The following is a 12,296-nucleotide window of genomic DNA, read 5'->3' on the forward strand; positions in this document are numbered from 1 at the left end:
TGGAGATTATTTCATCTCAGATTTATTTAGCCGGCTAACTTCGCGGAGTTTACTCTAAAACTAATTCATGAGTTAACCTGTTTATTAGTTTGTGAGTTTCTGAGTTTACTGTCGTCACTTTAAAGCTTTAGGAGCCTGATCGCACACAAACATTTGTTTGTTAGTTAGACTTAGTAAAGATTTTAAATGGTAAAAAAAATTCTTAAAAATTACAAATCCAGTCTATCAGTTATAATGTTTATTAAGAGGCAAGTTTATAAATCAGAAGTTTTAGCTAAAACACGACCTGAATCACTGGATGATTAAGCGATTTAATCACAGTGGAGCTTACGCGATCCATTCAGAGAAAAAAACATTTTAAATAATTGTCGTTATAATTGCAAAGCGGCTAGTAGCAGAAAAACAAGGTGGTGTAGGTGGTGGTGGTGTGACTGCAGGAACTGACATTTCAGGAACAAAAACAGGGGGCGGAGCCTATTTCCAAAAACGCCAAAAAGTCGCTGGATTTTTCGCTATCCACTTCGTCAAAAATAACAAAACAGTTACTAAATGAGTCTCAAAATTCGCTAAATTTAGTTAGTCGCTAACTTAGCAAGACTGTTAACGTTAGTGTTACACGTTACGATTTTCCAAAACAGGTTTCACTGGAGTTGAGAGAAATGTTAATCCTGTAACACAAACACAGCAGAGACGCCACACACTGAGTCATCACTTCAACACAGCGGCCCATTCACTTCTACAGCGTGTGTGTGTTAGCATACGTAAAAGATCTGATTCCATATGTGTGTGTGTGTGTGTGTGTGTGTGTGTGTGAGAGAGAGAGAGAGAGAGAGAAGTAATAAAGTCAGTTTTATTTTTATCTTTGTGAACGGAAACACAACCGAGACTTTCAGACCAGTGTGTGTGTGTGTGTGTGTGTGTGTGTGTGTGTGAGTTTGTGTGTCTGTTTATAAAACAGAGTGATATTCAGCTGGAAGAAATCTGTTGACTTTAAGACCCATAAATAGAGCGAGTTGAGGAAAGCGTGAAAACGTCGGCGCTGTACACGAGTTAATTGAGTTTGGCACCGAGACGTGTGATTAACAATCTCGACTATTTTGGAGCTGGAAAACTTCACCCGCGATCTGTTCGTTTAAAAAAAACTTATTTCCTTTTTTATTTTTAGAGCTAAATATACTTTAAAATAGCGAGCGGCTGGCGCTAACTCACAGCTCACTGCTAATGCTAATGAGTGTTTATTATTTCTATCTCTTATGCATTTCCATATTTCGTTATTTCCTTATTTATCTGCCTTTTTTTATTTTTAATTTTTGCTCATTTTCTGCATGTGTTTGTTTATTATTATTATTATTGTTTTAGGGGTTTCTTGTTATTTTATCATTTATTTCTTTTACTCTTGTTTTAATTTTATTATTTATTTCTCAACCTACCCTTATTTGTTCTATTCGTACTTCTACTTGTAGGTTTGTTTTTTCATTAATTTATTTATTAAGGTAACCATGACAACCATCATCTGATCACAGTTAGTTAGGTAGCTACGGTATGTAACTTCTCACAACATTGTACTACATCCTCCTTCTCCAATAATTTGCATAACAGGCTGGGATTGGTTGAAAGCTGTGGAGTTTTATGACATCACAAAATGTCTCTCAACATGGCTCCGCACACAAATCAGTGGTGCAGGAGGAGTTAATAGTTTAATCCTCACAGCATGAAGTTTCACTGTGACACTGTGAGACGGCTGCACTGGCGAGAGCTCTGGGTCTGGAACTCTACAGCTCGTTCTGCCTTATTATTTTATTTCTCCTGCTTTTTTTTTTTTCCTTCCTTGGTTTTACAATATGATCACATCAGAAAATTGTTTAAAACAGATTTTGAATGTGATCCAAAAACAAGTTTGAGCCGCTGTGCATCTGCCTCTTTCTTTACACTCGTCTCGGTGTGGGAGGAAGAAGCGCAGACGTGTCAGGGTTCGGTGCAGAAACTCAGAAACTCAGTGCACCTTGCACTGGTCTTTTAAGTACTGTACTTTATCTCTCCAGTCACTGGTCAACAAAATGGAGGAACTGAACTCTTTATGATCCAACAGGAACTTCTGTGTTTCAGGTTTCACTGGGACCTGGCCAGACTCTACAGACTCTACAGAACCAGACCACAGAGTCACACCAGCTGGTTTCACCGCTCACCATCAGGACAGAACACCAGGCTGGTGTTTCAATGGAGAGGTTTGTGTTTTGGTGAACCCATGTTGAGGAACACACACACACACACACACACACACACACACACACACATCAAGCCCCTCCTCTGCACCAGCTTTGGGAAATCTAATCACACCTCCAAAATTCATACAGGAAACACCGTTCTTATATCAGTGGAGTGAGAAGCTCATCTTCACACCTCACTGTTTACAAACCACAGATGGACACATGTTTTGCCATTCAGCAGATACAGACTTTACTGAATCCCTGAACCCTCTGGACCTGGCAACCTAAAGGACTGCAAAGAGAAGCTGCACGAGGTTGCATCAAACTGTGAAGGATCTGACCTCAAGTGCACATGGTTTGCTTTCCACTCCATTTTCTCTGCCATGAGGACCTGTCTGCCTTACTACCTGATGAACTAAATAAAAAAGACCTGTCCTTGGTTTGAGACAAGCAACACCTTCCCTGGTGATTAGATCCAGCCCATGTCCTTGGTTTGAGACAAGCAACACCTTCCCTGGTGATTAGATCCAGCCCATGCAAGGCATGAGGTCCTGACGATGTCCATGGTTTTCACAGGTAACTTTAATCTCTTTCTAAGACTCCATGTGATTCCCACACAGTCCATCATTGTCTCTTACCCTGAGATGTCTACCACATATGGCTCTGACCACTTCAGTCACTTCTTGTCATTGCTCTGATCATGCACACACCCCTAGTGATGCCACACCTACATAAGAAAAACACCCACATAAGCACAAAGGACATAGGGCTTGAACATCAACCAGTGAATCTGAAGTTTGGACTTTGTGACGAGCAGATCCCAAGTGGTAAAAGTCGGTGACTGTCTCTGAACACAGACGTTCCACAGGGATGTGTTCTCAGCCACGTCCTGTGCTCCCTGTTCCTCACAGCTAACATATCGTCTTCAAGTGTGCTGATGACACCAACATGGGGAAAAGACCAAGGAGATCAGAGAGGTGCAACAACAGCTTCCTCCGACTCAACACTAGAAAAACTAAGGAAGAAGCCACGCCCTTGTATACATCATTGGCGAGCAGCCTGACTGGGTTCGTATGTAAGCGCCTGACCTTCAGAGAGACAGAACAGCAGCTCGTTATTGGCAATAAACTCCCAGCCTTACAGGACATCCTCCATACACAATGTCTGCGGAAGGCTCGGAGAATTACCCAGCACATGGGCTGTTTACCAGACGGCCATCAGACAGACGGTCCCTCAGCTCTGCATCCAGAGCTGTCAGGTTTCTACCTGCAGGCCATTAGGCTCCTGAACAAACTGTAATCCAGTCATTACTCCTTCTTCCACTCTCTCACTCCTGCCTCCACTGCCTCCCACACACCGCTCACCTCACCGACAACTCACAGGCGCTCGCGGACAATTTATTCACATGTTTCTGCCACTTTTTCTGCCATGTTGCAATGTTTCTTAGCCACCATTACTACTTTACTGCCACTAAGGACTAATAGCTGTGCCTGTGCAAAACAGCGGTCATATTTATTATCCATTGCACACAGGACTGCATCCAATTTAATTGTAGATTTGTACATAAAAAATTGCTAATTACTGTTTTACACTGCCGGTTCATCTGCTTATTATAATCTCGTGTGTCTGTAGAGGATTGCTTAAAATACTACGTCTACTCACAGTTACTGTTTATTTTACTTCCTTTTGCACATCCTGTGACTGCAGATGTTCCAGTGGTTACATTAATGATCTCGATTCATATTTTATTATATTCTGCATATTATATAAAATGGGAAATAACTTTTTGTATCACACAGTTCTTGAGCCTTACAATAAGCAATTCAATCTACAATTGTCATGAATAAACAATAAGCATTAAACTGAATTGCTTTATGCTGGTAACTTGCTGCAGTTAGCATCTAGCATCTTCAGATGTGTGAAATTACTTCATGTGCATACTGTTTATTTACCAATGCAATTATTCAATTCAATTAAATTTTATTTATATGGCGCTTTTAACAATTGTTAATGTCGCAAAGCAGCTTTACACAATCAAAAGAACTACAGTATTTATCAATTATATCAACAATTATAAAATCTTGTGTCAGCAATCATTATTTCAGTTGGATGTGGATCTCTTTTATTCAAAATTGAGCAAACAACAAAACAGGAAATGTGAATGTGTGTGAATCAGAATGATCAGATCGTCCCGGATGAACGAGTCGAGGGCGACGGTGCTGAGGGAAAAACTCCCTGAGATGGTAACATGAAGAAACCTTGAGAGGAACCAGACTCAACAGGGAACCCATCCTCATCTGGGTGATAACAGATAGCAGGGATTGATCTGCACTCATACTGTGTGTTAGAAGTTCAGTAAAACAGGAGATGTGGAGAAGTTCATATGGATTCCAGTTCATTATTGGAGGCTTAAGTACAAAACTGTAGGAAGTCAGTCGCTGCACAAGTTTGCTCACAAGTTACATCACCCGAGGTCAGAACCATCTTCATGGTAAAGTGGAACTGTCCCCAGTCACCACACGCATCCTAAGCACACCACACGGGGCATCCATGTGCCCTGACAAGACAAGACAGGTCCAGAGGACAAAGGGGGTCTGGATGACAGGCAGGAAGAAATAGATAACAGTTATGTTAACTTAACTTAAGTAGAGTACTAAACAGGAAAATTACACGAGAGACCTTAGAGGCACTTCCATGACATTGTGACTACCACCCAATTACCCACACACTGCAAAGCAAAAGGGGATTAAGGTTCTTGGACCACAAGTGCAACAAAGTGGACAGTGTCCAAGCAAGTTGGAGGAGGAAATTTAGTTTTTTGTGCCACAATGCAGCTGATGTGGATTGACGCCCCCTGAACAGCAGTGAGGCAGAGCCACAGTCTTAAGAGGACATGGTGGCAGAGATACGTTCTCAGTGATGCACAGTGTCAATACAATTTTTTTTCAGTGGACAATGTTCTTAACAGACCTTCTCAACATTTGGCCAGCTGTCGCAAATATGACCGAAGAGACTGTCCTGTCGTCCGCTGGCTCTAGATTCACTTACACTTCACCTGCCTTTGGTATGGGCTTGGTGGACAGGGCTACCTCTGGTCTGGGCTCTGGGCAGCACTGAAGAGCTGCTGTCGGGTTTTTGGTTTAACCCTTTGGCAAGAAGTCCTGCAATTACTGGGTCATGGTGGTTCTAAAGCTGCTCCATCTGCCTCCACTCCCCAAGGGTGGCTGATCTCAAGGATCATTCAGCAGCTCCCAGATCTGAACAGCTTATCATGGGGATGTACTTCCCAGGCTGGATGCTGTAGTCCAGCGGCCTCCCAGTGCCATCCTGACTATCAGTACATAGTTTTCTATCTCATTTGTATTTAAATCAGTTCATGGAAAGTCACCCCCTGTCTCAACAAATCTTTGCTTAATTAATACAACTGCATGACACCCTGGGGCTTTTGGTTCTCTGCACCAGCTAGAGGGATAAAAACAAAGATATCAGGTCTTTTGGTTCAGGAGAAAATTACAGCGTGCATTATCCAGCAGTGGGTTTTTTTCCTCCTCTGAACTCATGAAGAAAAACCATTTAACAAAAAAGGCGAGAAGGAACGAAGAAGAAAACCTCATTAGGGATCTAAACCAGATTATTTGCTGAAATGAAAGCAGGTAGGAGAGAAAAGCTGATGTGCCGTTATTATGTGTTTTTCCCACACAGCAGTGGAGAAGATTAATATCTGAAACTGAAATGGATAATAATATCTGAAATAGATTTCCCCTAGAGGCAGCAGCCGGAACTGCATTCAGGACACGACCTGAGATGAAGAGATGGGTTTCTCTCTCTCTCTCTCTCTCTCAGTAATATCACACACTCGATGAGCCGATAGACGCGGTGATGAGCGCACACATCTTCTGGATGTTTCTGAAAAGGAAGATGAGCACAAACACAAAATGCTGCCGGGCTGAAAGAGAAAAACACTCTAGAACTGTTTTATTCATTACTGAGGGAAACGACCTTCATCTGACCTCTAACCAGTTTATAGTAATAAAGAAACAGAATAATTATAGAATACTAATACAACTACTGCAACTTATAATAACAACAACAACAACAATAATAATAATAATAACAATAATAATAATAATAATAATAATAACAATAATAATAATAATAATAATAATAATAATAATCTAAAGGCCCTTTTATACATTTAAAATGCTGCTTAGTGTTTCACAATTAAAATGATATAGAAAAAAACTATAAAAATGCTACAATGAGGAAAAAATAAACCACAAACCATAAAAATAAACCAAACATGAAATACCATAAACAATAACGTTTATAACGATTATTCAATCAGATTGTTAGCTTAGAATGTTAACTCATGTTAGCAAACAGCTAGTATTAAAATTAAAAACTATAAAGGATCAAGTACTGTTTAAAAAATCAGTTAAAGGCAAGATGCACATTAAAATATCATGCTTTCTGTGTCCTTATATAAAAATAAAGGCACACCCACATTCCCATATATGGCCTGAAAGGAAGAAATGTATTAATCATCATAAGATACTGAAATTAGCTGATTTCGGCCTGAACGGTGGACTTCTGTCACATCATTGCAGATATTATTTATTCCTAATTCTATTGTTTTAATCTTTATTTTTTTTGCCACACATGTTAGAAATAAATGTGAATAAATCTGACGTGATGCTACCATCAGTGTGGTTGTGAGTTAATCAGCGTGAACAGGTTTTATCTTTAATTCTGAGGATGCAATGGAAGCCTGTTTAATGTTTGTTTACATTTAAGGCTCATTTGCATATTTAAATGAGTTCTGCGCTTTAATTAAAGCACCATGTGATATGTTTAGTGACGCTAAAACTGCAGGGTTCAAAATAAACCGGAGACTGTGAGTCATCTGTGTCAGTTTTAATTTGAACACACACACACACACACACACACACACACACACACACTATTCCTTCTTCATCATCACAGAGTGGCTCAATCTGCCACCGATAACGTGAGCATGGCACGCATGGATCAGTTTACAAACAAAGGATTACTTTTTTGTTGCCATCAAGAACTACATCTTACTGAAAATGGTACAGAGTAAAGCCGGATTCAGCCTCCTGGGATTTGAACCCATGACCTTCTAGTCACTAATCACTGATACAGCACTGAGCCAGCCTTGTGTGTACGCAAGAGAGAGAGAGAGAGAGAGAGAGAGAGAGTGTCCTTCATGTGCAAACAAATCCAGATCCCAGATCGAATTAATCAACAAACACACACACACACACACACACACACACACACACACACACACACACACACACACACACACACACAGAGCGAGCGAGAGAGAGCATGCTGATGAATTTACACTTTAATACACACACTCACGACCTTTCATTTCCTGCTCTCTCTCTCACTCACACTTTTAGAATAATCACATGAGAGAACTTGACGGTTTTTTAACCAGGTTTTTATTTCCGTCTCTAGTAAAAGAAGCTGCACTCTGCCCCCTGCTGGATAATGCTTCCCCTATTGGCCCACTGTGCCCCCTGCAGGCCCATGCTGCCCCCAGCTGGCCAATACCACCCCTGTTGGCCCACAGTGCCCCTATCTGCCCTCTGTACCCCTTCCAGCCTCATGCTGCCCCCTGCTGGTCCACTTTGCCCCTTCCTAGCCAACACTGCCCCATACTAGCCCACCTTGCCCCCACTAACCAAGCTTGCCACCTACTGGCCAACACTGCTCTCCTGTTGCCCCTGTCCTTATTTGTTGATTCTGCCCCATGCTGGCCAATGTTGCCTCAAACTGGCTCTCATACCCTCCACTCTCCCTGCTGGTCCTACCTGCCCCCTACTGGCCCTAGGCTACCCTCTGCAGGCCCACTGTGCCCCTTTACACCCACATTCCCATGCCTCCAGCTGATCTACACTGCCCCCTGCAGGCTCACGCTGTACACAGGAACCTTTTGAAAGACATGTTTTTGGCCGTTCAGTGAATCTGTCCATAAATCTGTCCTCCTGGGGCTGATTATTTCTAGCTCAGTTAGCTGTAGTAGTATAAAGACTGTGTCTGTGGTGATTTCTGTTTGTTTAAGTTTAATGAATATGAATATGTTTGATAGGTTTTAGTTACAGTTTCATCCTGAAATAATCTCGATATAAAAGGACGGAATGGTTTAATGCACACTCGTCAGCACAGTCCCCGTCCCGATTACGACTGAGGGACAGCATGAGCAGGCATCAGAGGGACGGAGAGAGACACATAGTTTCCTCACATTCAAGAGGGAAACATTTAAACAAACAAAAAAACTAAATATTTAAACATTTTTCCAGGTAACCAAGATCTTTCCATAGCTACACATAAACACATTTTTTATTTTAATCATTTTATAATATTAATAACAAATTGTAGAAGTGGGGGGGGATACAAACTTTTTTTAAGTAATGTTTTATAATTATTATTTGTCATTGTTCCCATGCGTGTTAGATTCGATGTTTTTTCTTATCTCTCGACACTAAGTTTTCTGTAAGGAGATGTCCACGTGTGTAACATTAGTGGAAGGAGTCTCCAGTTTTAGGGGTAAAGCCGTGAATAATTATTCAGACATCCTCAGGACAGAGGCGTGTACACGTCTTTGCAGTTTCTCAGTCACATTACAAGCGGAAAGATTTTTGGTCTTATTAAAAATGATGCAATGTTGTTATTTAATAATATATAAATTCTAGTGAATTTTAGTAAGAGTATTAAGACTGTGGAAACACTGCAGATTAGTGCTAAACAGTTTGCAGATTCACACGACAATTAAAGCGGGAACATTTTTAAAAGTACCAATTTGAAATTCTTCGGACCGTTCGGTTTAGGCCCAGTTTAGTCGCGAACAAACTGCTCTACGTCTTATTTTACCGCAATCTGGTGAGACGTCGCATCAGATGTTTATTTCCGTGAATGTCAGTGCAGGAGAAGTGAGCGTGCACGCAGGAGCGTTCAGCTGAATTAGGCATTCTGCTCGCTTGTGACATTTGGCTTGTAATTGATTTCTGCTTGTGGCTCCTGCAGGGGAAAGTAAACAGGAATAAAATGTAGGTAGATGGCAGCGCCGGGCTCTGGAATCTGACAAGCTGGCATTTTGTGTGCAGGCAGAGTGACAGCCTGGCTGAAGAGATCCGGCGGTCCAGTCTGGACTTTCAGGCAGCTGGAACGGAAAGAACCCGAAAGTCTTAGCGGCTTAGCGGGACATGACATGGACGTAGAGCTGCAGACTGGAGCAGAGGAGCTCCTGAGGACTGGCTAAGTATTTTCATCCATCCAAATAATCACCTTTCACCCTGACTTAATGTCTGCTACTGTTAAACACCAGCGTGCTAGCTTAGCCAGAGCAGCTAATGGAGACAAACCACCATGTTGGAGTTTTGGTCTGGTGTTAGTCAGTGGGCTAATAAACACTGATCAAATGGAAAATACAGATTCTATAATCGTAGCATTTCTATGTGTTCCCCAAATTAATCTGGTGATAAACCCTGTGTGTGTGTGTGTGTGTGTGTGTGTGTGTGTGTGTGTGTGTGTGTGTGTGTGAATGATGAGATGGTATCTAATATAGGAAGATGCAAGTAAATATGTCCACACTCTGGAACGTAAAGCTTCTCTTCCATGACACTTTTCATCTCCGTTGCCTTAAGCATTTCGATTGTGGCGATTGTGGTGCTAATCGCTAGCTGAACTCAGACGTAGAAGAAGAAATTGGAGCTTTTATCACAGGATTAACCTTAACGCTCCGTATCCTTCAGCTGTCATTCTGCAGAAAGCCACTGAAATTGTTACCTAATCTCCAGAATGGCCTTGAAGCCTGAACATTTTTTCACCATATAATCAGTATTCAGGAACGCGTCATCTCCACGCCGTGTCACAATACTGACATAGAAACATGTCAGAAACATGAACAGGGTTAGAATCAATCAGTGAAGGCAGTGAAATGATGTGACAGTGATGGAATAACATGAGGGGCGGGGCTAAAATAGGAAATAGGGTTTAAATAAAATGGGTATGGGGCAATGTTGGGCGAGAAGGTACTAGCAGGGGGCAGAGTGGTGAAGATAAACACCTGGTGAAGATTGCATGGTACAAATCAGAGCTATGTTTAATAGTGAAAACAAGAGCATTTACACACACACACACACACACGCACACACACACACACACACACACACACACACACACTGTGATATGAACTCTATTTTATTTTATTTATTTTTATTTTTTTTTATTTATTATATATTTTTTATCCTAGTTTAAATTTATTTTCTATTGTCCTTTTTTTATTCATATTTATTTCTTATCTATAAGCTCTTATTTTTTATGGTCACGTGCGGTCATATAAGCATTTCATTGCATATTGTACTGTGTATGTGACAAATAAAATTTGAATTTAATTGGGACTAAACAGCTGTGTGTCCATAATAAAACCACTTGTTATTGAGACTCATCAGAATAAAGTCTTCAGTTTGTTCGGGATCATAAAGACTGGACTTTGGAGTGATGGAGAAAGGTCATGTGACCTGATGAGTCCAGACTGAGCCTATTCCAGAGTGATGGGCGTGTCAGGGTGAGAAGGGAAGGACATGAAGCGATGCTCCCATCATGCATAGTGTCCACTGTACAAGCCTCTGGAGACAGTGTTATGATCTGGGGTTGATCAGTTACTCAGGTCTAGACTCAGTAACGTTATGGGGCAATAAAATGAAGTCAGCTGACCACCTGAATGTACTGAACCACCAGGTTTATCACATCTATGGAGGGTTTCTTCTTCACTGATGGTACGGACATGTTCCAGGATTCTCAGAGTGTAAAAGTGTGTTTCTGGAAGCGTGAGGGATCATTTACACACTGAACTGGACACCACCGCGCTCTAACAAAATATTAGTGTTGAAGACGCCTTTGTGCAGGCAGTGTAGAGAGACAGTGTAGAGAGACAGTGTAGAGAGACAGATATAAAACAGGGAGCGAACCAGACAGACAGATAAACAGATAATACTGAACACTGATACTACAATATGAGTTAAGTATAAAAAAAGTAAAGTTGGAATCCAGAATCTCTCTCCCTCTCTCTCTCTCTTCCTCTCTCTCTCTCTCACACACACACACACACACACACACACACAAAGGACATATCGAGCATGATATTGATTTTTAACACTTCACTTCATCTTCACTTTCTTTCCATTTGTCTCCACAGGCCTGGTGTCTGAAAGCTGAACTCTGCTGTCCTGCATGAAGAATAACTCTCGCTCTTATTCTATTCATCTTATTTTAGCATGAACGGCTCCGTTATTAACTGTTTATAACCCACAGCTGCCAAGTTCTGCGCTCTGGTTGGTCAGAAGCTGATGATTAATTCTCTATAAGAGCGCTTGGGGCAGTAGTGCAGGGTTATATTAATGCACTCGCTCTGATACATTATCTTAAAACTCAATGTTTGTTTTTTGTAATCGAAAAGAGTTGCTTGTGTTTTCTCAGTAACATGACTGTTGAGGATTTCTTACATCATCCCAAGTCTCTCTTTATAAAAACTCTGTTCAGCTTTAAATCCCTCTACGATGAAGCTGACTCTACAATAAAAGTTTAGGAGGTGAAGCTGGAAGACACGCCCACGCATAGCTAAAGAAAACTAAAGACGCCGATCATCACAAATCACGTCTCTCTTCTCTGAGCTGAACAGGTGAACCTGCTCTCACCCCCCGCCGTCTCGTCTAATTGGTTTCTGCCAGATTGGCTTGTTCTTTGATCTCACACTGGGCTGAACCAACTGGAAGAAGCAGGAGACGCCGAGGGGAGGGTTAGGGGGGGGGAGGGGGGTGTTTATTGCTTTTCCCAGACGGCAGGATGTTATTCAACCTGCAGCACCCAGACCGAGCCAAGAGCGGGGAGGAGGAGCCTGTCTGAGTGACAGCCCAAAACTCCTCCCACCTCACACTGCTCCCGCCTCACACACCTCCAACCTCACACACCTCACACACCTCACACACCTTCAACCATACACACCTCTCACCTCACACACCTCACACTCCTCCCACCTCACACACCTCCAACCTCACA

This window comes from Clarias gariepinus, chromosome 19 (assembly GCF_024256425.1).
Source record: "Clarias gariepinus isolate MV-2021 ecotype Netherlands chromosome 19, CGAR_prim_01v2, whole genome shotgun sequence".
NCBI classification, from domain to species: Eukaryota; Metazoa; Chordata; class Actinopteri; order Siluriformes; family Clariidae; genus Clarias; species Clarias gariepinus.